At 37.5% G+C, this 25,518-nt stretch overlaps 1 long non-coding RNA gene across 1 annotated transcript in view; it reads right to left on the reverse strand.

The window, feature by feature from the left end:
• Positions 1-20,574, reverse strand: part of LOC123571752 (uncharacterized) — a 57,856-nt gene extending 37,282 nt beyond the window's left edge. Inside the window, exon 1 of the long non-coding RNA XR_006695958.3 lies at positions 20,428-20,574. This is a non-coding gene — a long non-coding RNA (uncharacterized lncRNA). The remainder of the gene's footprint in view (positions 1-20,427) is intronic.
• Between the last annotated feature and the right edge of the window lie 4,944 nt (positions 20,575-25,518).

The raw sequence follows: 25,518 nt of genomic DNA on the forward strand, positions 1-25,518 counted from the left end.
CCCAATCTGCTGGCCACAACACTCTGATGGGGGTGCTGCTGGCAAACGCACTTCAGCGGGTGGCAGTGGAGCAGTTGGGGTTCCCAGGCACATATGTGCAGCAGCAGTGGAACAGTGGTGGAGTTAGTGTGTGCATGTGTTAGCAAAGCAGCAGGAGGAGGCTGTGGGCAAGCATGCATCAATAGAGCAGTGGGGGGAGGCCGTGAGTGAGCATGTGCCACAAAGCAGTGGGGGAAGGGCTGTGGGCAGGTGCACGAGGGAGGGAGCCTGCAAAAGCTCTCTAATAGGCAGGGTCTGCCCGCAAAAAGGCTATGGCAGTGGCTGCTGGCAAGTGACTCAGCTTAGCAGCCAACACCATGCTGCAAATTCTTGTGGCCCGGCAGAGACTCTGGGAAAAGATAGCAGACAGGGGGGCTACTCAGATCAGATTGACCCTGTCCCACGTGAAAAATACCCCTACTTTGTCCAGTTCTGGCAACCAAAAAAAGGCTAAAGCCAACAAGAGAAGTATAGTGAGTCTTGGGGCTTGAGCACTTATGACTGTGATCTACTGCAGCCATTCCCTGTTCCAAACCCTCTGGGCTCCATGCAGGCTGGAGTTCTGTCTCTACCAACTCTCTATGCATTTCTCCCTGTCAACTCAAATGTCTGTGGGGGTTACGCAGTCTCCTGCAGCTAGGATTCCGGAGGTCCATGACGAGAGTGGGCTACTCCACACCTCTTTCACGCATTCCTTCCCCAGAAACCGCTAGGGGGCAGGAGTGAGCCTGATGCTCAGCAACCTTCTGCAGGGTTTCTAGCTTCCTCTCCTTTCAACGTGGGGTCTGTGTCCCCTCTCTACTCACTCTCAATGCCTTGTTTCCAAAGATCTGTTTGGAGTGTGCCAGTCTTCTTGACGGTCTGGCCTCTCCATGGGAGAAACTCTTCCTTTCCATGTCTAGTCAGTCATCTTGCCTCCAAATCTGTATCGTCAAGACATTTTGAAATGTTCATCCAATTAATGGCACTTAAAATATTTACATTGACAGGGACCTCAAGAAAACGTTTAATAGAGAAAATGCTTGTAGATTATTCAAACATATAATACACAGTCCTAAATATTTTATTGGACTTATTTTGATTGCATTGAAATATTTCTCTTTTGATTTAAGATGCTTATACAAAACCATACTTCACCTCTACATAATCCCAACTAGGTAATGTTAAAAAGAAACAGTTCACAAAGACATCAATACAGGAAAAAATGGATAAAGGAACCACATTGTATAAACTTTTCCTTGATCACTATTCTTTCAAACCATCAATTTACCTAGACCAGGAAATACCACATAATTAGCAAGGCAACCAAAGCATATTTTGCTTATTGCCAGTAATGCCACTTCCAGTTATAAGTGGAAAACCTCTAATCACTATTCATATTCCTCTCATACCAGCATACCCACAAAATCCCATTTATACCTCAAGGAGATACTATAGTCTTCTATGCCACAATACTCATAAATTACAATTCTTATATTGAATTTTAATTTTGAAATTTATTTTAACCAACATAGCTCACTTGAACTTCAAATTATCTAATAATTAAGTTCTCAAAACATGACTCTAAAGAGTTCAGATATTATCTTCAGAAAACCTATATACCATCTGTGATTTTATGCAATTGTGTATATACGACATATGAATATTTTTTGTGAGAGGGTTTATCATTTTAATAGTATCAGAGTTTAAGAAGACCTAATAAATTACACTAGTATTCCATGTGTGCGTATGTTCAGCAGCAACAGAGAGATACGCAAAAGAGTCAGGTAAATTGACACTCCCAAATTATTACTGATAAAGTTGTCTGGAGAATGAGAAGGTTAGCAGTCACATGAGAATCAGAGGTCTAGGCTTTGAGACTGTGCAAAATGATGCTCTGGAACTTGATTTCACTTATCGAAGGAGTGGATGGAAAAATTTCATCTAACAGTAAAGAGAAAAGGTAAGTAACGCACTTTCCAGGGCTCTAGATGGAAAAGACTTGTCATGATGATGATAACAGTAAAAAGAGTAATGATAAAATCTCCTCTGGGTGTTTGCCATCCTAAACCTACTCTCCCTAGGGTTTACCAACACCACAGCTGGTAAAAACTCAAACTAACAAAAATAAAATGGTCTCAGATTCTTTACACGCCCTGGTGCCCCGCAGAAGAAAATGCAAATTGTCATTGAAAATATATTAATATAATGTAATTAATATAATACCTTCAATCTAGACCCCCAAATGACTACATATTAAGTAGAGCTCACAATCAAAACTTACCAAGTACATAAGAGGCTACCATGTGTAAAAGTCTGAAGAAACCATGAAAAACGGTTTTAGATTTCTCCAGTGACGTCAGAAATTTTAAATATAAGATACAGAATGTAAAATAACCTCCTGAGGAATCTTTGAAGAATATTAATCTCCTCCTTTTACCTAATAAAATACATCACAGTATCTATAATGAGGTTCAGAGATTGGCAAACTACATCTGACTGTGCCCATTTATCTACATATTGTCTATGACTTCATTAAAATGACATATATATATATATATACACACATACACTTTTAAAAAATTTTGTAGTTGTTTTTTAGCAGAGTCTCACTCTGTCACTCAGGCTGAAATGCAATGATGTGGCCTTGGCTCACTGCAACCTCCACCTCCCGGGCTCAAGCAATTCTCATGCCTCAGCTTCTCAAGTAGCTGGGATTACAGGCATGCACCACCATGCCTAGCCAATTTTTGTATTTTTAGTAGAGATGGGTTTTCACCTTTTTGCTCAGGCTGGTCTCAAACACTTGGCCTCAAGTGATCGCCTGCCTCGGCCTCCTAAAGTGCTGGGATTACAGGCGTGGGCCACTGTGCCCAGCCTGAAATGACAGATTTCAGTAGATGTGACAAAGAATGCATTCTCCTCTAATCCTAAAATACTATTATCTGGCCCATTACAGGAAAAAGCAAAAGCAAACTCTGGATTAAACAAATACTTAAAGAGAAGTAATAAAAATACCAAGAACAGAGAGATCCCCATATTTGATTATAAACCCCTCTATCTTACCATACACCTCCAGAGAAATTATAATTCAAATTGTAAAGTATCAAAGAAATTAAAACCTCCTAAAACCTTCTAGAATGTGTTTTGTTGGATATGGGTATAGCAAGTTTTTACATTGACTCTGCAGCTGCCTTCAACTATTGTTAATTCCATTATTTTATTAAAAGCAGATTATCTTTTCAAGAATTGTTTTACAGTGAAAAAATATGTTTCATATATTTACCTACATATTTACAATTACTGGCACTCTTCATTCCTTTGGATAAATCTGAGTTATCCATCTGGCATCATTTTGCTTTTCCCTGAGGAATCTCCTTTAACATTTCTTGTTGTGCACGTCTTCTGGTAACAAAGTAGCTAACCTTTTGCTTGACTTAAAACATTTCCATTTTGCTTTCATTTATTACGGATATTTTCACTGGATATAGATTTCTAAACTGGCAGTGTTTTGTTGGGCCCCTACCTGCGCCACCCAGTACTTTTTAAATGTTATTCTATTGTTTTCTGACTTGCATTGTTTCTGATGAAAAGTTGATAATTCTTATCTTTATTCTTGGTTTCAAAGTCTTTTTTTTTTTTTTTTTTAATGAAGTCTCACTCTGTTGCCCAGGCTGGAGCGTACTGGCATGATCTCAGCTCACTGCAACCTCCACCTGCCAGGTTCAAGTGATACTCCTTCCTGCCTCAGCCTCCCGAGTAGCTGAGACTACAGGCACCCGCCACCACTCCCAGCCAATGTTTGTATCTTTAGTAGAGACAGGGTTTCACCATATTGACCAGGCTGGTCTCAAACTCCTGATCTTGTGATCCACCCACCTCAGCCTCCCGAAGTGCTGGTATTATAGGTGTGAGCCACGACGCCCAACCTCGATGTCTTCCTTCTAAGTGTTGAACTTTGTAGGTAGGCAGTCAAATAACTTGTGGTTCAGCTTTATCCTTCTGAGACTTGTTTTTAATCTTTATTGGGACAAGTGTAGTATATCCTTTTACTCCAAATTTTATCACTATGAGTGAGCTTGACTCTTCAAGGATCTTTATTGAACAACCCATATGTTCATTTAGGTGTTTCCAATCTGGCTGGTCAGAACCGGAACATCTCTCAGTCCTATGTAAATCTGGGGAACATTCAAGTGGCAACTCCCCAGTGGTTTTTGCTTGGCCTCATACCATTTTACTTAGGCACTTCCAGATTAGTACAGATTAGCATTTTGCAATAGCATCAAGGAGAATCTTCTCGTCGACTCAGTCATCCAAACTCCATTTGTATCTTCTCAACTCAGTAAGTGCACTATATTCTACTTTGGTCTCACAACCCCCACCCCCAACCACCCACCCACCCACCCACACACCCACACACCCACCCACACCCACACACAGACAGCACTTTCCAGAAAGTGCCTTCAGACGGAAAGATGGGGAAATCACCGAGTTTGTCTTATTTTTCTTTTTTGGGGTAACAGTAGTGTGCTGCCGTCTGTCCAATGTCTGAAACACCTGTTTTACATATTTTGTCTGGTTTTCTAATTGTTTATGGTGGAAAGCCAGTATAGTACAATTTTTCAAACTCAGCCAGAAATAGAAGTTAGCAGGTTGTTTTAATTATAGAGATGGGCTTCCATATTCCATCCTTTCCTAGTTATGGAATGCTACGAAAATCCTGCAGACCTCCTGGCACATGGAGGCCAGTGCTGATTCAGCTATCACACATGTTGTTGATATTAGGTATTTTAACTTTCAAATGTTTGGGGGTTTCTTGCATATTTTAATTTTCAAATATTTGGAGGATTCTTGGGTAATTTCCACATATTTGGAGGGTTCCTAGTTATTTTATTTTTAATTATTTCCAATTTAATTCCATTGTAATCAAAGAAATTAATCTGTATTATTTTCTTCATTTAAAATACATTTAGACTTGGATAGTTTCTTACTTTACAATTCATTGTAGTATTACTACAATGAATTAAAGTTAATTACCCATTAATTTTAAGTATATTTCTAGAAGTACTTTGGGAGTGGATTAGAACTTTATGCTATAGAAGCAATAGGGTTCACATTGCCATAGGGTTACATGTGAATGTAACCAAGGTAAACTGTAAAGATAATCTGTGACCCTTTACCTTAAAAATTCTATAATCTCTTCCTGGAAATGGAGTGAAGGAATAACATTGGCAAATCTGCTGTTACTGTTTGCTTTATGGGTTGGCACAACATGCAAGCTGAAGAATTATTGGAGGGCAAGAGATGACTGAAAACAGCTACTAAAGGTAGGTACTACAAGCAGACCTAGAACATCTATTATTTGAACAAATCTTATTCATCTTCACCCTCTTTAGTATAATGGTGGTTAACTGCATGGACTGGAAGTCAGACCCCTCAGACTTCAGCTCCACAATTTACTATCTGCATTGCCTTGAACAAATTACTTAACTTCCCTGTGCCTCGACTTATGCAGCTATAAAATACAAGCAGTATAGCATATCTGTCATGTAGGATTATTGTAAAGATTAAATGACTCAATATATATAGAACGCTTAGAACAAGTCCTGGCACATAGTAGGCACTTGATAAGGATTGGCTATATTTATTGTAATCCTAGGCAGGAGGTGTTCTATCAGAATAACATCTTGCCCAGTCCTAGACTCTATCTAATATGGTCCCACCGTGCCCATTCCATATATCTCATCTTCACTGTACCTTCCCTTAGAACGTTTGTTCTCGAAGTGTGTTATCTGAACCAGCAGCATCAGCTTCACCTGAAACTTATTACAAATTTAAATCTTGGGACTCATCCCAGACCTACTGATTACAGACTCTGGGGCTGGAACCAACCAAACTGTTTTAACCAGCCCTCCACATAATTCTGATGCATAGTCAAGTTTTAAAACCACTGCCTTAGATTCCTAATTCAATAAATCTCCGGACTATGTGAGCAAGCAGTAGCCCTGACTAAAGTAATTTTATCACCTTGAAAAATATGCATTTTTAGTCTTACGTTTATTTTCCCGGTCTTTCACTTTCAAATCTGTTCACATTCTCTGAAACCACTTGGTTGATTGTCACACCCTTCTATGAGGCAGTTTCCCAATTACTCATTCTGACACTTGAATTCCACTTTTGAAATTATGATTTAATTGGTCTAGGTGTGCCTTGGCCATGCGAATTTTTAAAATGCAATCAAAGTTGGGAGAACTGATGTATATATCTTTGTTCAGGCACAAGTGTTTCTAAATTTCCTTTTTCTAGATCTTAACACGAGAACAGTATTTTCTAGCCTCCCTTGATGATTTAAATTATTTAGGTCCTTGAAAAAAAATACAAATTCCAAGACCTCATTTGAATCCCAGTAAATTAGAATCTTCAGAGAAAGCCACAGGAAGTTGTATTTTTAACAAGTACCTACGGTGACTCTTCATTCTGGGAATTTAGAGAAGAGTAACACATAAAAAATAAATGCGTGTGATTCTTGCCACATTTTAGTAAGGGACAGGAATACTGTCTAGATTAGTGCACTGAACCCAGAATTACACCTCTTAGTTTTCCATTATTTTTATCTTTTTCCCAGTAATTGTAATGTCCTAAACCAAAAAATTATTAGAGTCAGAGTTTCAAGGAACCAAAGTATGTGACGTGGACTTATGTTTTCAAATGACAATACAACTTCAGGGCAATTTTCAGAAAGAACAAAACCTAAATTCCTTGCTGATCTTGAAAGATGATTACTTGCTTGCTCAGAGAGTAAACCAAGTTTACTATCTCATATGAAAAACTATCACTGATACTAATCTGAAAGAAAAATTTACATTAAAATGAGCATTTATTTTAAATGAAATGAAACTTTATATACAGATTATAATCTTATTGGTTATATGATAATTAAATACCAATTAATTATTACAAAGCTAGCATTTGTGAAGTTAAATAATTATTTGGCAAGAAAGATTATGAAATCCAAATTAAAAACACTAAGAAATTTAACTTGTCAAAATTACCATAAAACTTGCACGACGTCTCTCTGGAATGAATGACACAGAACTCTGTGTGGTAGTCACATTACAGGGTAACTTTATGTATTTCTAATGTAATAAATGTGCTTTTATCAATTAAATACACAGCTTTTAGTATTTAGCTGGTAACAGTTATCTTGCTAAGTGACAAGAAATATATTCATTAGGTTATGCGATTTATTATCATAAAATTTATTCTGCATGGTAGATGTTCAAAATAGCTGAATTCATTTCACCACATTTAGTACTCATTCAGAGAATACAGCTCCTATGTTTCGCTTGAAACTTTAATCTTAATTGAGATCATTTGATTCAGGAAAAAATACATCTGTAGCCAGGCTTAAAGATCGTGGCTACCTGAGGAATATCAGATATTTTCCCCTTGAATTATTCAATAACTATGACTGTGTCAATCTGTACACATTTTCAAAACAGGGAGGGTTTAAAACTGTCTATCTGTTCTCTAGCAGTCAAATAGTAAAGCACAATGAATAGACTATAATAGTAATTTATCAAAACTGCTTCATGCAGAATCCAAAGCATAAATGAATTACATATATATAATATTGTTATGTGCTTTAAGTTTATTGATATATAATAGCTTCAATATTTGGGAGAAACATGAAATATTTAATAAATATCTGCATACAACATGTAATGGCCAAATCAGGGTAATTAAGATATCTATCACCTCAAGCATTTATCATTTTTATGTTGGAAATATTCCAATTATCCTTTTCTAGTTATCTTGAAATATGCAATAAATTATTATTAACTATATTCTCTCTACTGTACTATCATATACTAAGACTTTAAATAGAATATTTGGGGGATTTTGTTGTTGTTGTTGTTGTTGTTGTTGTTGTTGTTTGAGATGGGGTTTCTCTTCTGTTGCCCAAGGTTGTGCAATGGCGCAATCTCAGCTCACTGCAATCTCCACCTTGCAGGCTCAAGTGATTCTCCTGCCTCAGCCTCCTGAGTAGCTGGGACCACAGGTACATGGCACTATGTCCAGCTAATTTTTTTGGATTTTTCATAGAAACAGGGATTTGTTATGTTACCCAGGCTGGTCTTGAACTCCTGAGCTCAAGTGATCCACCTGCCTTGGCCTCCCAAAGTGCTGGAATTATAGGTGTGAGCCACACCTGGCCTAAATAAAATATTTTTAAACTAAAGACAAGAAATACAGGATAGCACTTTTTAACACGGGGCTGCAGGGTCCCTGGAATCATTGTGAAATCTGCCTGGCAAGGCTTAATTGCCAGTTCTGTTCCCATAATGTTTCCACCAAACTGCCTCAAGCTTTCCACCATCTTCCAAACTAATGCTCACCTTTCCATCCAAACCCACTCTTCTACCTCCTACTCTGCCTTCTTTAGTCAATGTAACAGCTAATCTAATTACACAGCAGGAACTGAATCCTATGTGTTCACTGAAGTGGTGCTTCTCACATTCTAATGTGTACAGGAATCACTTGCAGATCTTGTCAAAATGCAAATTCTGATTCTGCAGATGGGGTGAATCTGTGATTTTGCAGTTCTATCATGCTCCCGGGAGACTACAATTCTGCTTGTCCACAGTTTACATTGGGAGTAGAAAGAGGTTGCTATAGTTTGGTTTGCTTGACCCCTTAAATCTCATGTTGAAAATTTTTTTTTTTTTTTGAGACGGAGTCTCGCTCTGTCGCCCAGGCTGGAGTGCAGTGGCCAGATCTCAGCTCACTGCAAGCTCCGCCTCCCGGGTTTATGCCACTCTCCTGCCTCAGCCTCCCGAGTAGCTGGGACTACAGGCGCCCGCCACCACGCCCAGCTAGTTTTTTGTATTTTTTAGTAGAGATGGGGTTTCACTGAATTAGCCAGGATGGTCTCGATCTTCTGACCTTGTGATCCGCCCGTCTTGGCCTCCCAAAGTGCTGGGATTACAGGCTTGAGGCACCGCGCCCGGCCTCTTGTTGAAATTTGATTCCCAATGTTGGAGGTGGTGCAATGGGGAGGTGTTTGGGTCATGAAGGTGGATCCCTCATGAATGGCTTGGTGCTGTTCTCATGGTATTTAGGAAGTGGATTCTCACTGTAGCTCTATTAGTTCCTCAGTCCCTGTGAGATCTGGCGGTTAAAAAGAGCCTAACATTTCTCCAACCCCAGTTCTCTTTTGCTTCCTCTCTTGCCGTGTGATCTCTGCACACACCAACTCCCCTTAACCTTTTGCTGTGAGTAGAAACAGACTAAAGCCCAGAATAGAAGCAGATGCTGGTGTCATGCTTCTTATACAACCTACAGAACCCTGAGACAAATAAACCTCTTTTCTTATAAGTTACTCTGTCTCAAGTATTCCTTTATGACAACACCAATGGACTAAGGCAGAGGCTAAAAGATAGTTTTTTTCGAGTTAGAGTGATATCTTTCCCATCTGATCCAAGGTCTCAGTGCTTCAGAAAAATGAAGATTGCTCAGTTTAATTCCAAACCTACTGAATTTGAGTCTCTGAAGGCTGGGTCCAGGAATTTTGTAGTTTTAATAGTCTCTACAGGTTATTCCTATATACCCCAAAAGCTAAATTACACTTTCATCTTCAACCCCTTCCCTAGGTCTTTCATCTTATAGCTATGTGTTTTGAGAGTTACCTCCTATAGATAATATTCTCCTCCAAAGGAGCAAGCCAAATAGTGGAGGTAGTAAAATAAAATGACAAGTTAGGTAAGAAATAGTGTGGGAAGGGTAGGGCATTCAATCAATGATGTTATGTCTTTGTTCCGAACAATAATAACAACAAAGCAGCCCTTTTATTTTATCTGATGTAGGGCACTTTAAATACTACATAAGCATTCCTTGTAAATAAAGTTCTCTTGTGCTACTAGCAATGGTGAGAGTGTTTGCCGGAGTATGTGAGTCTCTGAGTCATCTCACTATTTCCAACTTGCCAATCTTCTCTTTCTGACATTGCTTCCATTTACCATTACTTGGCACCACATGGCAGATGCTAAGTCATTGCTGGTAATTACATGCTTCAGTAGAAACTTAGATCCAGCATGCTCAGGAGAGTGTAAAAGCTGTCATGAACATTTAAAAATAGAATCCCAAGCATGTGGCCTCTCAAAAGATCTACATGCGGCTTTCGACATCAACATTTCAAAAGAAGTGATCATACTCCAAACTGAGCAGGTTTCTTCTGAAAATGTAAAGATTAAATGTATCCAAGTTATTTTGCACAAAATCACCAAAAAAGCCACAAACGAAACGACTTTTGAAAGAACAGCTGCTGAAAATACCCCCAAACATATACAGACTTCATAGAGCCTCTACTCTGCATTTGCACGGCCGCCCTTCTTCCCACAGGGAAGTCACCGACTAATGTAAGTTTTATTCACTTCCACAGCTTCGAAGTCTGCTGTTTTATAGATAGGTATGTTGAGTATCCTGAGATATTTCTGAGGAAGCGATATTCTGAAGAGTGTTTTTTGACATTGCTTTGTGTTCTCCAGATGAACTCAATTTTAAGCATGGTATGTTTTGTTGCTTAAAGCAGAATCCAAGAGTAAGTCAAGATTTCATAAATTCTATACAGAGTTATGCAATTTAAAACTTTGACATTTGTAGAACTGGGTAAGGATTCATGTCAAATTTGGTTTATTCTAGATCACTCTGCCTAACCCTAGGGAAAAATCAAATAGAGAAAAAGTTCTTTGATATCAGCAAAGAGAAATAGTCACACTGTGTCTATGTGCACACATACATAGCAAAAATGAAAGAACATAAGGGAGAAAAGGGTTAAAAGAGAAAAATAATCTAACTAAAATAGAACTCTGGTGTATTAAAAACTAGAACAGCAAATTTTCCCAATATATTTGATCACAACTAAATACTTCTTCACTTCTACTTATTTCAACTATATGCTTCCTTTTATAAATGAAATGCTTTTTTATTATATGTCAAAAAATAAAAATTCAATTTAGTTCTCATATACATATGAAAAACTGGTAAATAGCATTGTAAGATGCAAAATTAGGCAATGTGGAGAATGAAATTATAAATAAGAAATTTTATTCTTAAGATGATAGTCACAGTGTCACAGTGTCAGGAGAGTACAAGGTTGTTAATAAGATAACCCTACAAATATGTATATTAATAATCAGGATATAAGTGATATAGGGGGACAGAGAACGCTAACAGGGCCCAGAGGAGTGACTTCATCAGGTAGGGGAGATCAAGGATTGTCTCCTGAAGTAAATGCTTTGTGAACGGGACCCTGATCCTTGATGAATGGGACTCTGATGCTTGATGAATAGGATCCTAACATTAGTGTAAGATTTTGAAAGTATGAATTTGAAAATGAAGATCTAGCAGAAGCTACAACAAAAAGACAAAGGTCAAAAAAGAAAGGATGTGTTTGGCTGTATTGTGGATTTGAGTTCCTTTGGGGTTCATGGAAAGAAGAAGTTGAGATGTTGCCAATCACATGGTAGGAAGTCACATTGCAGAAGCACTTTAGTAAGCAGAGGACCCTTTCATGAATCAACAATGAAAAATATTTTAATGCTTTGAAGTAAAATGCACAATTAATCTTTATATGTGGGGTATTTAATTGAAGAGAAGACTTGTTAAGATATTGCTGTGAAGGGCTGTCTTGGAGAAAAAAACAAAGACAAAGAAAAGAAAGAATTAGATGTATAGATATTGAGGACATAGAAATTATAGAGCTTGGTAATGGGTTACATGGAAAGTTTAGTAGAGATAAGCATGGGCTATTGTAGAGGCAGCTCAAAACTGACTCTAGGGGTTATAGTTTAAATGACTAAAAAATATAATATTTTTCCAAAAATGACACAAAATTGAAAAGTAATATATATACATATGGTTTTTCATTTCAATTCAAATATAAAACATTTTGCCTCAGATGATCACTTTCTCTGCTTTGCTCGTCTAAATAATTGTTTTCATTATCTACTTTCTTTAGCTAACATAAATGTAGACTTAAGTTAATATGGATGAATCAATTGTGAAGCACATATATAAACTGAACATAAAGACAGCTCCGGTGCTGGCAGATCATGCCTGACTGGTGGAGAACTCCAGTGAGGTAGCCCCTATGGGTGAGCACCAGACCACCCACTCCCTCCCAGCACACATCACTTTGCTGGTGGTTATCTGCACAGGCAGGTTTTGCTTACCTAGTCCAACAGTGCACACAAGTGAAGTCCAGCCACACCTCCACTTCTGTGACCACCATTGCAGACTGAGCCTTGCTGGGCACAGAGCCAGCAAATTCTGACTTTCCTAGTGACCTGCCCTTGCACTAACACTATATAGAGAATAGGAGATCCTCCCCCTCTTTGAGCAATCACTCCTGCTTGCAGGGAGCAGAGAAGGCATCCAGACCAGAGCCAGCCAGCACCCAGCCCCTGAGCCAATACCATCTCTAGCATGACCACGTACAGTCTCCAGAAGGGGTCCCCTGCTCACCCCTCCACTGCTTCCTTCCTCTGCCACTGTGGTTCCTCTGCTCACAGGAAGGGAGCCCCTCTGGCACGCACTAGCACTCTGCCACAGCTGCAGTATCTTGGACACCCAGCACAGGGGATTCCAAACCTCAAGGAACCAGAGAACAAAGTTGAGGCCCAATACAAGTCTCCCAGAGCTAGACTTTTTAGCTGAAAGTTGGCCACTAAAATCTCCCAGAAATAAAGCCAGTCAGCTAAACCCACCCAATAGCACAATCAAACCCTCAAGGTCATCAAACAGGATACAAGAAAAAAAAAAACTTCCAAAGGTCAACAACCTCAAAGACTGAAAGTACATAAGCCCACAAAGATGAGAAAGAATCAGTGCAAGAACAGTAAAAACTCAAAAAGCAGAGTGGCATCTTTCCTTCAAATGACCGCATCACCTCTCCAGCAAAGGTTATGAACCAAACTGAGATGGCTGAAATGACAGAAATAGAATTCATAATATGCATAGGAACACAAATTATTGAGCTACAGGAGTACGTTGAAGCCCAATGCAAGGAAGCCAAAAATCATGATAAAACAATTCATGAGCTGACAGACAAAATAGTCAGTATAGAAAAGAATGTAACCAACCTGACAGAGCTGAAAACCATACTACAAGAATTTCACGATGCAATCACAAGTAATAAAAGCAGAAGAGACTAAGAGAGGAAAAATCTCAGAGCTTAAAGATTGGCTTTCTGAAATAAGACAGGCAGTCAAGAATAGAGAAAAAAGAAAAGGAATGAAAAAAATCTCCAGGAAACATGGGATTATGTAAAGAGACCAAATCTATGACTCATTGATGTCCCTGAAAGAGATGGGAAGAATGGAACCAACTTGAAAAACATATTTCAGAATATCATCCCTGAGAACTTCCCCAAACTAGTTAGAGAGGCCAATATTCAAATTCAGAAAATGAAGTGAACCCCAGTAAGATACTTCACAAGAAGATTATCCCCAAGACACATAACCATTAGATTCTCCAATGTTAAAATGAAAGAAAAAAATATTAAAGACAGTTAGATAAAAAGGTCAGGTAACCTACAAAGGGAAGCCCATCAGACTAATAGCTGAAACCTTACAAACCAGAAGAAATTTGGGGCCAAGATTCAACATTCTTGAAGAAAATAAATTCCAACCCAGAGTTTCATATCCTTCCAAACTAAGCTCCATAAGCAAAGAAGAAATAAGATCCTTTTCAGACAAGCAAATGCTGAAGGAATTCATTATGACCAGATCTGCCTTACAAGGTCTGAAAGAAGCACTAAATACGGAAAGAATGACCATTACCAGTCATTACAAAAACACACTGAAGTGCAAAGACCAGTGACACTAGAAAGCAACCACATAAACAAGTCTGCAAAATAACCAGCTATCATCATGATGACAGGATCAAATCCACACATATTAATACTAACCTTAAATGTAAATGAGCTAAATTCTCCAATTAAAAAATATAAAATGGCAAACTGGATAAAGAACAAAGTCCCAATTGCTATGCTGTTTTCAATAGACCCATCTCACATACAATGACACACATAGACTCAAAATAAAGGGACAGAGGAAAATCAACTAAGCATATGGAAAACAGAAAAAAAAAATTAAGGCTTACATTCCTAGTTTCCGACAAAACAGACCTTAAACCAACAAAGTTAAAAAAAGACAAAGAAGGGCATTACAGAATGGTAAATGGTTTAATTTAACAAGGAGATCTAACTATCCTAAATATGTATGCGCCCAACACAGAAGCACCCAGATTTATAAAACAAGTCCTTAGAGACCTTCAAAGAGACAATAATAGTGGGAGACTTTAACACTCACTGACAATATTGAACAGATCACTGAGACAGAAAATTAATGAAGATATTCAGAATCTTCCCTCAGAAGTGGACCAAATGGACCTCATAGTTATCTACAGAACTTTCCACCCAATAACAACAGAATACACATTCTTCTCATCACCACATGGCATATACTCTAAAATTGATCACATAATAGAAAGTAAAACATTCCTCAGAAAATGCAAAGTAACTAAAATCATAACAAATAATCTCTTGGAGCACAGCACAGTCAAATTAGAAATTAAGACCAAGAAATTCACTCAAAACCCTACAATCACATGAAAATTGAATAATCTGCTCCTGAATGACTTTTGGGTAAATAATGAAATTCAGGCAGAAATCAGGAAGTTCTTTGAAACGAATAAGGACAATGATACAACATACAAGAATCTCTGGGACACATCTAAGGCAGTAATAAGAACAAAATTTATAGCACGAAATGCCCACATCAAAAAGTTAGAAAGACCTCAAGTTAACAACCTAACCACGCAACTAAAAAAAACTAGAGAAATGGAAGTAAACAGAACTACAGACAAAAACCACTGATTCCTCGACAGATACAGATAAAGGCTTTCAATAAGAAACAAATCCCCACCCTAGCAGAAGACAAGAAATAACCAAACTCAAAGCTAAACTGAAGGAAATCAAGACACAAAAAAGCTATTCAAAAGATCAATGTATTCATGAACTGGTTTTTTTGAAAATAATTAATAAAATAGACTACTAGCTAGACTAATAAAAAGGAAGAGAGAGAAGATGCAAATAAACAGAATCAGAAATAACAAGGAGAATGTTACCAGTGACCCCATGTGAATACAAACAACCATCAGAGACTATTATGAACACTTCTATGCACATAAACTAGAAAATCTAGAAAAAAATGGATAAATTTCTGAACATATGCACCCTCCCAAGACTAAACCAGGAAGAAACTGAATTCCTGAACAGACCAATAACAAGCTCTGAAATTGAGTTAGTAATAAATAGCCTCCCATCCAAAACAACCCCAGGGCCAGACGGGTTCACAGCTGAATTCTGCCAGATGTACAGATAAGAATTGGTACTATTCCTGCTTAAAGTATTTCAAAAAATTGAGGAGGAGGTGCTCTAACTCATTCTATAAGTCCAGCATCATCCTAATGCCAAAACCTGGCAGAGATACAACAAAACAAGAACATTTTAGGCCAATATCCTTTATATACCTCAATGCAAAAATCCCTAACAAAATACCAGCACACTGAATTCAGGAGCACATCAAAAAGCTTATCTACCTCAATCACGTAGACTTTATTTCTGAGATTTAAGGTTGGTCCAACATATGCAAATCAATAAATGTGATTCAGTGCATAAACAGAACTAAAGACAAAATCACCTGATTACTCAATAGATGCAGATCAAAGCTTTCAATAATATTTAACATCCTTTCATATTAAAAACTCTCAATAAACTAGTTATTGAAGAAATATGTCTCAAAATAATGAGAGCCATCTTTGATAAACCCACAGCCAACATCATACTAAATGAACAAAAGCTGGACATTCCCCTTGAAAACTGGTGCAGGAGAAGGATACACTATTTTAACCTTCCTATTTAACATAGCATCAAAAGTCCTGGCCTGTGCAATCAGGCAAGAAAAAAAAAGGGGGGGCATCCAAATAGAAAGATAGGAAGTCAGACTCCCCCTATTTGCAGATGACATGAATTTATATCTAGAAAACCCCATAGCCCAAAAGCTTCTTAAGCTGGTAAGCAACTTCAGCAAAGCCTCAGGATAGAAAATCAATGCAAAAGTCACAAGCATTCCTATACATCAATAATAGACAAACAGAGAGTCAAATAATGAATAAACTCTCATTCAAAATTACTACAAAGAGAATAAAATACCTAGGAATATGGCAAACAAGGGAAGTGAAGAACCTCTTCAAGGAGAACTACGAACCATTGCTCAAGGAAATCAGAGAGGACACAAACAAATAGAAAAACATTTCATGCTCATGGATATCAATATCGTGAAAATGGCCATATTGCCCAAAGTTATTTATAGATTCATTGCTATTCCCATTAAACTACCATTGAATTTCCTCACAGAATTAGAAAAAACTTACTTTAAAATTTATATGGAACCAAAAAACAAGCCCTAATAGCCAGGGCAATCCTAAGCAAAAAGAGCAAAACTAAAGGCATCACACTACCAGACATGAAATCATACACAAGGCTACAGTAACCAAAACCACATGGTCTGGTACAAAACAGACACATAGACCAATGGAACAGAGTAAATAACCCAGAAATAAGGCTACACACCTTCAAATCTTCAACAATCTTGATAAAAACAAGCAATGGGGAAAATATTCCCTATTTAAGAAATGGTGCTGGAAAAACTGGCTAGTCACATGCAGAAAATTGAAACTCGATGTCTTTCTTACACCTTATACAAAAATTAACTCAAGATGGATTAAAGACAAATGTAAAACACCAAACTATAAAAACTCTAGAAGAAAATACAGGAAATACCTTTCAGGACATAGGCACGGGCAGACATTTCATGATGCAATTGCCAAAAGCAATTGCAACAAAAGCAAAAACTGACAAATGGAATCTAATTGAAATAAAGAGCTTCTGCACAGCAAAAGAAACTATCATCAGAGTGAAAAGACAACCTACAGAATGAGAGATAATTTTTTCAATCTATCCATCTAACACAGGTGTAATATCCAGAATCTATAAGAAATTTAAATAAATTTACAGGAATAAAACAAACAACTCCATTAAAAAGTAGGCAAATGATACTAACAGATACTTTTCAAAAAAAAGAGATTTATGTAGCCAACAACATATGTTTTAAAAAGTTCAACATCACTGATCATTAGAGAAATGCAAATCAAAACTACGATAGGATACCATCTCATGCCAGTCAGAATGATGATTATTAAAAAGTCAAGAAACAATAGATGTTGGCATGACTATGGAGAAATAGGAACACTTTTACACTGTTGGTGGGAATGTAAATTAGATCAACCATTGTGGAAGACAGTGTGGCGATTCCTGAGAGACTGAGAACCAGTAACACCATTTGAACCAGCAATCTCATCACTGGGTATATACCCACAGAAATATGAATAATTCTATTATAAAGATACATGCACACGTGTTTATTTGCAGCACAATTCACAATGGCAAAGACATGGGATCAACCCAAATGTCCATCAACAATAGACTAAATAAAGAAAATGTGGTACATATATACCATGGAATACTATGCAGCCATAAAAAGGAATGAGATCAGGTCCTTTGCTGGGACATGGGTGGAGCTGGAAGTCATTATCCTCTGCAAACTAATGCAGAAACAGAAAACCAAACACCACATGTTCTCACTTATAAGTGGGACCTGAAAAATGAGAACACATGGACACAGGGAGGGAAAAATCACATGCTGCGGCCTTTCAGCATTGGGGTTTGGGGGAGGGAGAGCATCAGGATAAATAGCTAATGCATTCAGGGCTTAATACCTAGGTGAGGGGTTGATAGGTGCAGCAAATCACCATGGCACATGTTTACTTATGTACCAAGCTTCCATGTCCTGCACATGTATCCCAGAACTTCAAAATAAAATAAAATACGTATATTTGGAAAATAAAAAACCCTTTGTACATGGCTATCTTTTCTTCCTGTGTTCTTAAAGGGCATATGTAATAAAGATTCTGATTCCATTGAAAATAAATAAATAAATAGTAAAATTAAATTTTAAAGACACCCCTAAGTGAAATAATTGGCTTTAAGAAATACAAGTAATGTTTTCCTTTATGGGAGGAAAAAAAAATAAGGAATTCATTTTTTTTTCTTAGCCAAGAGTATTAGTTTTCCATTGCTGTGTAACAAATCATTACAAACATAGAGGTTCAGAATCATGCAAATGTATTATCTCACAGATTTGATGAATCTGGACACTGGTTAATTGCATCATCATCTCAGGGTCTAACCGAGTGAAATCAAAGTGTTGGCTGGGACTATGTTCTTATCTGAGACTCAGGGTCCTCTTTCAAGCTCACTGGTTATTGTCAAAATTCATTTCCTTGCAGCTGTAAAACTGAGATTGCTGCTTTATTGCCGGCTGTCAGCCACGTATTATTCTAGCTTCTAGAAGCCACCTACTCTTCCTTCCATGGTGCCCTCTCCACGCAATGACGATTTGCTTCTTTAAGGCCAAGAAGAAAACATCACTGTTGCTTCAAATCTCTCCAACATCAGGAAGACCTCAGGGTCTTCTAATGGCTTGACTGATTAGATCAAGCCTACCTAGGATAATTTTCATGTGATTATCTCAAAATCACCTTATTTGCAGGCTTAATTCTACCAGCAAAATTTCCTCACCTTTCTCATCTAATGGAACCTAATCACAGGAGTGAGGTTCATTCTATTATCACTCAAGAGGAGTGAATAATACAGGACATGTACTCTAGGGTATGAGGGAATTTTGAGAGTCATTTCAGAATTCTGCCTACCATATCAATAGAGAGATTGTCCTGAATTTAAATGTTTTTCTTTTCATTCCTAAAGGGAGATTTGTTTACTATTCACTCAATATGTGGGTTCCATCTCTCAAATAAAGAATAACAGTAAAAAAGACAATTATTAAAACTCTCTCAGTCCATTTTGTATTTCTATAACAGAATACCAGACACTGGGTAATTTATAAAGAAAAGAAACTTAGTTGACTCATGGTCCTGGAGGCAAGGAGGTCCAAGATCATGTCCCAGGCCATGTCTGATGAGGATCTTCTTGCTGCATCATCCCATGACACAAGGTAACAGTGCAAGTGAGAGGAAGTGAGCAAGAGATGACACTCACAGCCTCAAACCCTCTTATAATTAGCATTAATCCATTCATGAGAGTGGAGACCTCATGGCCTAAACACCTCCCAACGCTGTTGCATTGAGGATTAAATTTCCAACACATGCTTTTGGAGGGACACATTTAAACCATAGCACTGTCTATGACAACTCTCCCCACCTTCCTTGAAGAAATAGTCTTTGGGAACTTTTGCTTCAGATTGACACCAACTGCTGTCCCACTTTTGGGCAGCGCAGGCCTAGTGCTTGAGGCAGTACTTTCACCATTCCCTAATGGTATGGTTTCCATACGCTCACTTGCTTCTGGACATTCTCAGAGCATTCAGCACCATCACAGACAAGAAACAAAGAAGTGCTAGGGACTCTTTGCCCCTTAAAATTCTGGATTCTTCCTGAAACTAGCAGAGATTAATCAGGTGAGAGTTAACCTAGCCAGGCTAGAGTTATGAATCTATTTATAATAGAATCCGATTCTACTCAGTATCAGCTCTCAAAACAAAACTCATTTTACTTTTGGTAGCAGACACCTGTAATCCCAGCTACCAGGAAGGCTGAGGCAGGAGGATCATTTGAGGTCAGGAGTTCAAGACTAACCTGGGGAAATATATATATATATATATATTTTTTTTTTTCAATATTATGGCACAAATTAATTTCTACTTCTTTCATTTTTCCAGTATTGTACAAAATTAAACTATAGTATGATTCAAATGCCAAAATGGAAAAATCATACAATGAATGTGTCTTTTCTTGTATGCAATGTATACTGGAAATTATAATACATACAAAAAAATAAAATACATAATGTAGTATCTTCCTCAGCAAATTTATAAGATAATTAGATTTAAAGAATATCTAAACATGGTAGAATACAGCACCATAATCAATTAACTGTGTCTTCCATGGACATAGAAAAAAAATGGCCATGGAGGTACAAACAAAATTAAGAAATATTTGCCATACATTTCCAGGAAAAAAAAAATGTAGGAAAATTGGGTTAGAGAGAAGAGTAGTAACTATCAGTTATTTAATTCCCACTTCATTATAGCCATTACAGTGGATATTCCATATACATTATCAAAGATCTTCACACCTACCTTGCAAGGTATCTATATCACTTTTTAGAAATCTTACAATAAAGAGAGACAGAAAGGTTAGTAAACTTACCCAGGGACAAAGAAGGGAGTGAATGAGCTGCAATGTGTCCCCAGATTTAGCTGAGCTCAAAGCCAGGTCATTTTCTCATATATCATATTGTCTCTGGTAGAAGGCAGTGTCAGTGAGAAGTCTGATGTCATATGTCTCCACAGCACTGCAGTAGCACTTGCTCAAGCAATGTTAGACTCTTCTGGTTGCTTAGTGACAGGTTTTTTTTTAAAAAAAGAATCACAAAAACATAAATGATAATGGCCACTACCCTGCATGTAATGAGATTCTGTCCCTTAAATTGGTTTATTTTCATAACAAATTTTAGTAACAGACTTTTTAAATCTTATCCATGAAAAAGTTTTCAGCCAAAATCTCATGACTGATTAAATTCTTGGATTTGGTCATTTCTTTTCTTCTAGTTAAAAACAAACAAAAAACCCAGCTAATAATGCTCTACATACAGAATGTTCAGCTCCTTAGTTTCTCAGGCTGCTTCCTGTGCTTCAGCTTGTACAGATCAGACCCAGTCTTCTTGAAAAAACAAATCATTGTTTGAGTGGGAAAGAGTCATACTACTTCGGTAATGTACATAGGAAGATGGGGAACAATTCTATAGCTTTGTATTATTATATATTGATCTAATTGCTGTTTCCTCTAGTGTTTCTCTCCTTCCCCATTGAGAAGCCAAAGTGAGAGACTTGTGCTTGCATGTCCAGAGCCAGAAACATATTACCATAGCAGCCCTGCAAGGCAGCGCTGGGAACCAAACTGTGAAATTGTGTTTCCCCCAGCGGAGTGTGAACAGCACTATGTTCTTCTAGTTTCTAATGGATTAAACCACACAATTACAGCAAATACTTAGAAAATCCTGAACGTTGATTCTGTGTGTGTGCGTTTATTTTAGCAGTGCTCAAGAGAAAACTAATCAGAGAGGAAAATTTATTAAAATAAACGTTGCCTTGGCTAAGCAATGTTTGAGCTGACATTTGTTTTTCATTGGTGTTTGACGTGTATTTTGACTGGTCCTTTAATTTTTTATTTCCTGAAGAATGCATTTTGACAGAGAATATGAGGGAAGAAAGATCAGTGGAATGATAATAATAATGATTTTATGATAACTAGAAAACAAATTTAGACACATATCTGCAGCAAAATTTACATTCCAAAGACCATATCTATATTGTATAGAAAGCTTGTGCAAATTGGTATTTAAAATACTAACATTTGAAGAAAGTATATGAGTAATTGGAATTAAAGTTAGTAAGATAATATTTAATATATATGTATAAATGTCATCTTATTAAAATATCGAAATAAGAGTAATGTGGCTTTTTAAATCCATAAAATAAGACTATTTGGTAATCAAGCAGACAGTGTCATATCTAATTAATAAAAGTGATGAAAAATAAACAATCACTAATAAAACAAAGTGACAAAATTGGAAGATTCTTTTTGGAGAAATATTTTTTTCTTGTGTTTCAAGACATGTAAAACGATTATAACCTTTGATCCAATTACCCTACTTTTGGTAGGCACATAGATTAGGAAAATTATCCTAAACAAGGAAAAGTTAATATACATGAAAATGTTTATTGCAGCATCTCTAAAGCCCTTAAAATTATGAGGATTATATAACAACCTAGAATACTACTTATAACAAACTGAAAAAGAAACAATTATATCTGACTGCTAATTGTAACAATGTAAAAATCATGCCTAGATAAGAATTTTATGATGGAAAACTATGAAAGCAGTTTAATTTGTTACATGTTAGACTGTGGATCATTTTAATATGTTTTATTTTAATTTCAGTAAATGTTACAATTTTACTTGTCTAGCAAAAATAATTTCTTTAAAACAAAAGTTTTTAGCAAGGAAACTAACAACAGCACTAGAAGTCCCCCAGTAACCATTCCCTCATTCTTCCATTTCAGCTGGGCATATGGTCACCAGAGTAAAGATGACAATATTTAATCTCCTGTGTAGCCAGGAGTGGGCATGTGACTAAACTGTGGCCAATGCGCTATGAGTCAGAGTGCCATGTGGCAGATTTCTAGATACCTCCATTAAGAGGCAGCTGTCACATGACCATCTCTCTACTTCTATGTTCCTTCCTCCCGCTACGCAGGCTGTAGAAGCCAACTTGGACAAGGGCCACTTCCTAGAGTTGGCGAAGCAGTGTAACTGAAAGTAGTCTGGGATTACTTTCAGTTACACTGCTTCAAGACAGCACTGAACAGAGTCCTACACCCAGAGTGAGCAACAAACGCTTGTGTAAACCACTGTTGTTACTTTTCTCTTACTTGCAGATGTATCTCAGCCTACTAAATGCAGAGGGATAACCCCAAATGCCAGTTAGTTGCAATCTTTAAGCCATAATCAGATTTTTTTTAAAAATAGCTAAAATCAAGGAAAGGAAAACAATGTGAGGCCACTCCAGCACAAAAAGGTTGCCAAAATTGACCCTAGGGGAATGAAATTAGTTGACAAGATCTAGGCATGCTAGTACTACGATGCCAGGCATTCTCAGTGGGAGTCTTATCGCCACAAATAGATAAAAATTGGTTGTTAGAGGATGAAAAAAACTGTAGGTATTACAGAGGTTTGTAGCTCTTCAACAGACCACCATACAAAAAGGAACATTCAATATGTCTGTGGTATTGACATTGTATTGGGAGCAAGTACTACTGTTTAGAACAAGGCTCTGAAAAGGTTCCTTAGGGGGTTAATCATGAAGAGAAAGCAAGCAAGCAAGCAAGAAAGAAGGGAGGGAGGGAGGGAGGGAGGGAGGGAGGGAGGGAGGGAGGGAGGAAGGAAGGAAGGAAGGAAGAAGGGAGGGAGGGAGAGAGGGAGGGAGGAAGGAAGGAAGGAAGGAAGGAAGGAAGGAAGGAAGGAAGGGAGGAAGGAAGGAAGAAGGGAGGGAGGGAGGGAGGGAGGGAGGAAGGAAGGAAGGAAGGAAGGAAGGAAGGAAGGAAGGAAGGAAGGAAGGAAGGAAGGAAGGAAGAAGGGAGGGAGGGAGGGAGGGAGGGAGGAAGGAAGGAAGGAAGGAAGGAAGGAAGGAAGGAAGGAAGGAAGGAAGGAAGGAAGGAAGGAAAAGACTACTTCTCTCAGAAACACTGCTCAGTTTGAAATGTCCTCTCCTACCTGTTCTACCAAACATATCCTTTGTATTCTTTTAGACTCTGTAGTTTCCCTAATTAACCACTACTTGTCACATTACTTTATTAGTGACTGTTTATTTTTATATCTCTCCCCCTAGATTTTTTAGCTGATTACAGGAAAAAGATGATGCCTTTCAGTTCTGAATCCAAAACACATTGCTTGGCATGTATTAACAGCACAAGAAATGTGAATAGCTGAATGAGAACCCCAGGGGCATTTTTTCTTTTAAGTTTTCATCTCTGGCAATTCCCACTTCTTAACAATGGACACAATTCTCCTTCTGCTTGAATGGTGACACGCTGAGACAACATGTGGTGATCTCACTTCATTGAGAACACATGGCCCTTCTCAAACAATCTGTGGAATAAATTGGTAAAGCAACCCAGTTCACTGCAGTAACATCCTCCTCCTACTTATTTTTACCAATTTAGGTTTTCCTGTTAAAAAATACTAATAATAAAAAATAAAAATATTTAACCTTCTTTATATTCATTAATACTTAGCATTTTCCTCTTTAGTTTCAAACACTAAGTTGACTTGACATCTGAAATAGTTTTCACAATAGAGCAGAGTTTTATATTTGGAATTTACGCAAACAATTCTGAAAAGGCCACTGCTAAAGAGAATCTCAGCTTTTCCAGTTTACAGGAAATATCACAAACATTAATTATGATCTGAAATCTGTTTACTAGTGGTTTGTTTTATCAGTGTGGCTCAACCATGTAGAATAATTTAAACAATAGTTATTAAGCACCCACCTACTGCATGCGAAGTGTTGTACGAGATCTATGGGAGACACAGAGTGAAAGGAAGTATAGTTCTTGTCTTCAAAATTGTTGCATTCTATTTGCGAAACTATCATGCCAGGTAATACAGTTAAGTGTCACAAAGAATATACCTATAGATGTTTGGGAATTTGGAAAATATAAAATTCAAGCAAATGAGATTTGCTGGATAGGTTGACTGTGAGATGTGTTTTGGTTTATAATAAAGGGATATGTGACAGCAAGGTATTGCAGACAGTGTACAGGAAAGAACCAAAAAAGCACATAAAACTTTCCAAGGACAGTGAATGACCTACACTTGATTTGTATGCACCTTAAATCTGAGAAGCACTTATGTAGAGTATTTGTTGAAAAGTGAAAGAAAAAACAATGGCAATGTAGTATGAAGTCATTTCCCGAAAAACTACTACGTTTTGATGAAGACCTTTATAAGTCAGTAGGGACCATTGGAAGCCTTTGAGCATGTGATCTGAGACTATGTTTTAAGCAGATTAACATCACATATGTTTATAAGGTGATTTGCTAAGACTTTCAAAAGCAGAGAAACCAACAGGTAACTCTTTTGGAAGTCTGTAAAGAGTTAATGAAGACATAAATGAAGATTTAAGACAGCAATAGAAGACTCAGGATAAACGACAGAACATTTCAGTAGTAAAATCTCCCAAGATGAAAACTGTCTTAGTCCGTGCATTCTGTTACAATAACCTGCCTTTGAGTAAGTAATTTGAAAACAACAGAAATCTATAGCTCACAGTTCTGGAGGCTGGGAAGTCCAGGATCGAGGTGTTGGTAGGTTTCATATCTGGTGAGGGCCTGTTTCTCATAGGTAGCACCCTCTATGTATCCTCACATGGTGGAAATCAGCTCCTCCATCTTTTTTTTTTTCATAAGGGCACTACTCCCATTCGTAAGGAATTCACCTTCATGAAATAATCATCTCCCAAAGCACCACCTCTTAATACCATCACCTTGGAGATTAGGTTTCAATATAGGAATTTTGCAGGACATACACATTCAGACCATTAAAAACAATTCTTTGAAGGTCAGGGATAAGGAATTGATATAGGGAAAAATTATTCCTGGTGTTGAGACTGAGCAACTAAAGAGAAGCAGCTGAGAGAAATGTGGCATTACACAGAAAGAGGAGAATAAGGAGGGCAAG

This window comes from Macaca fascicularis, chromosome 2 (genome assembly GCF_037993035.2).
Source record: "Macaca fascicularis isolate 582-1 chromosome 2, T2T-MFA8v1.1".
In the NCBI taxonomy this organism is placed as follows: Eukaryota; Metazoa; Chordata; class Mammalia; order Primates; family Cercopithecidae; genus Macaca; species Macaca fascicularis.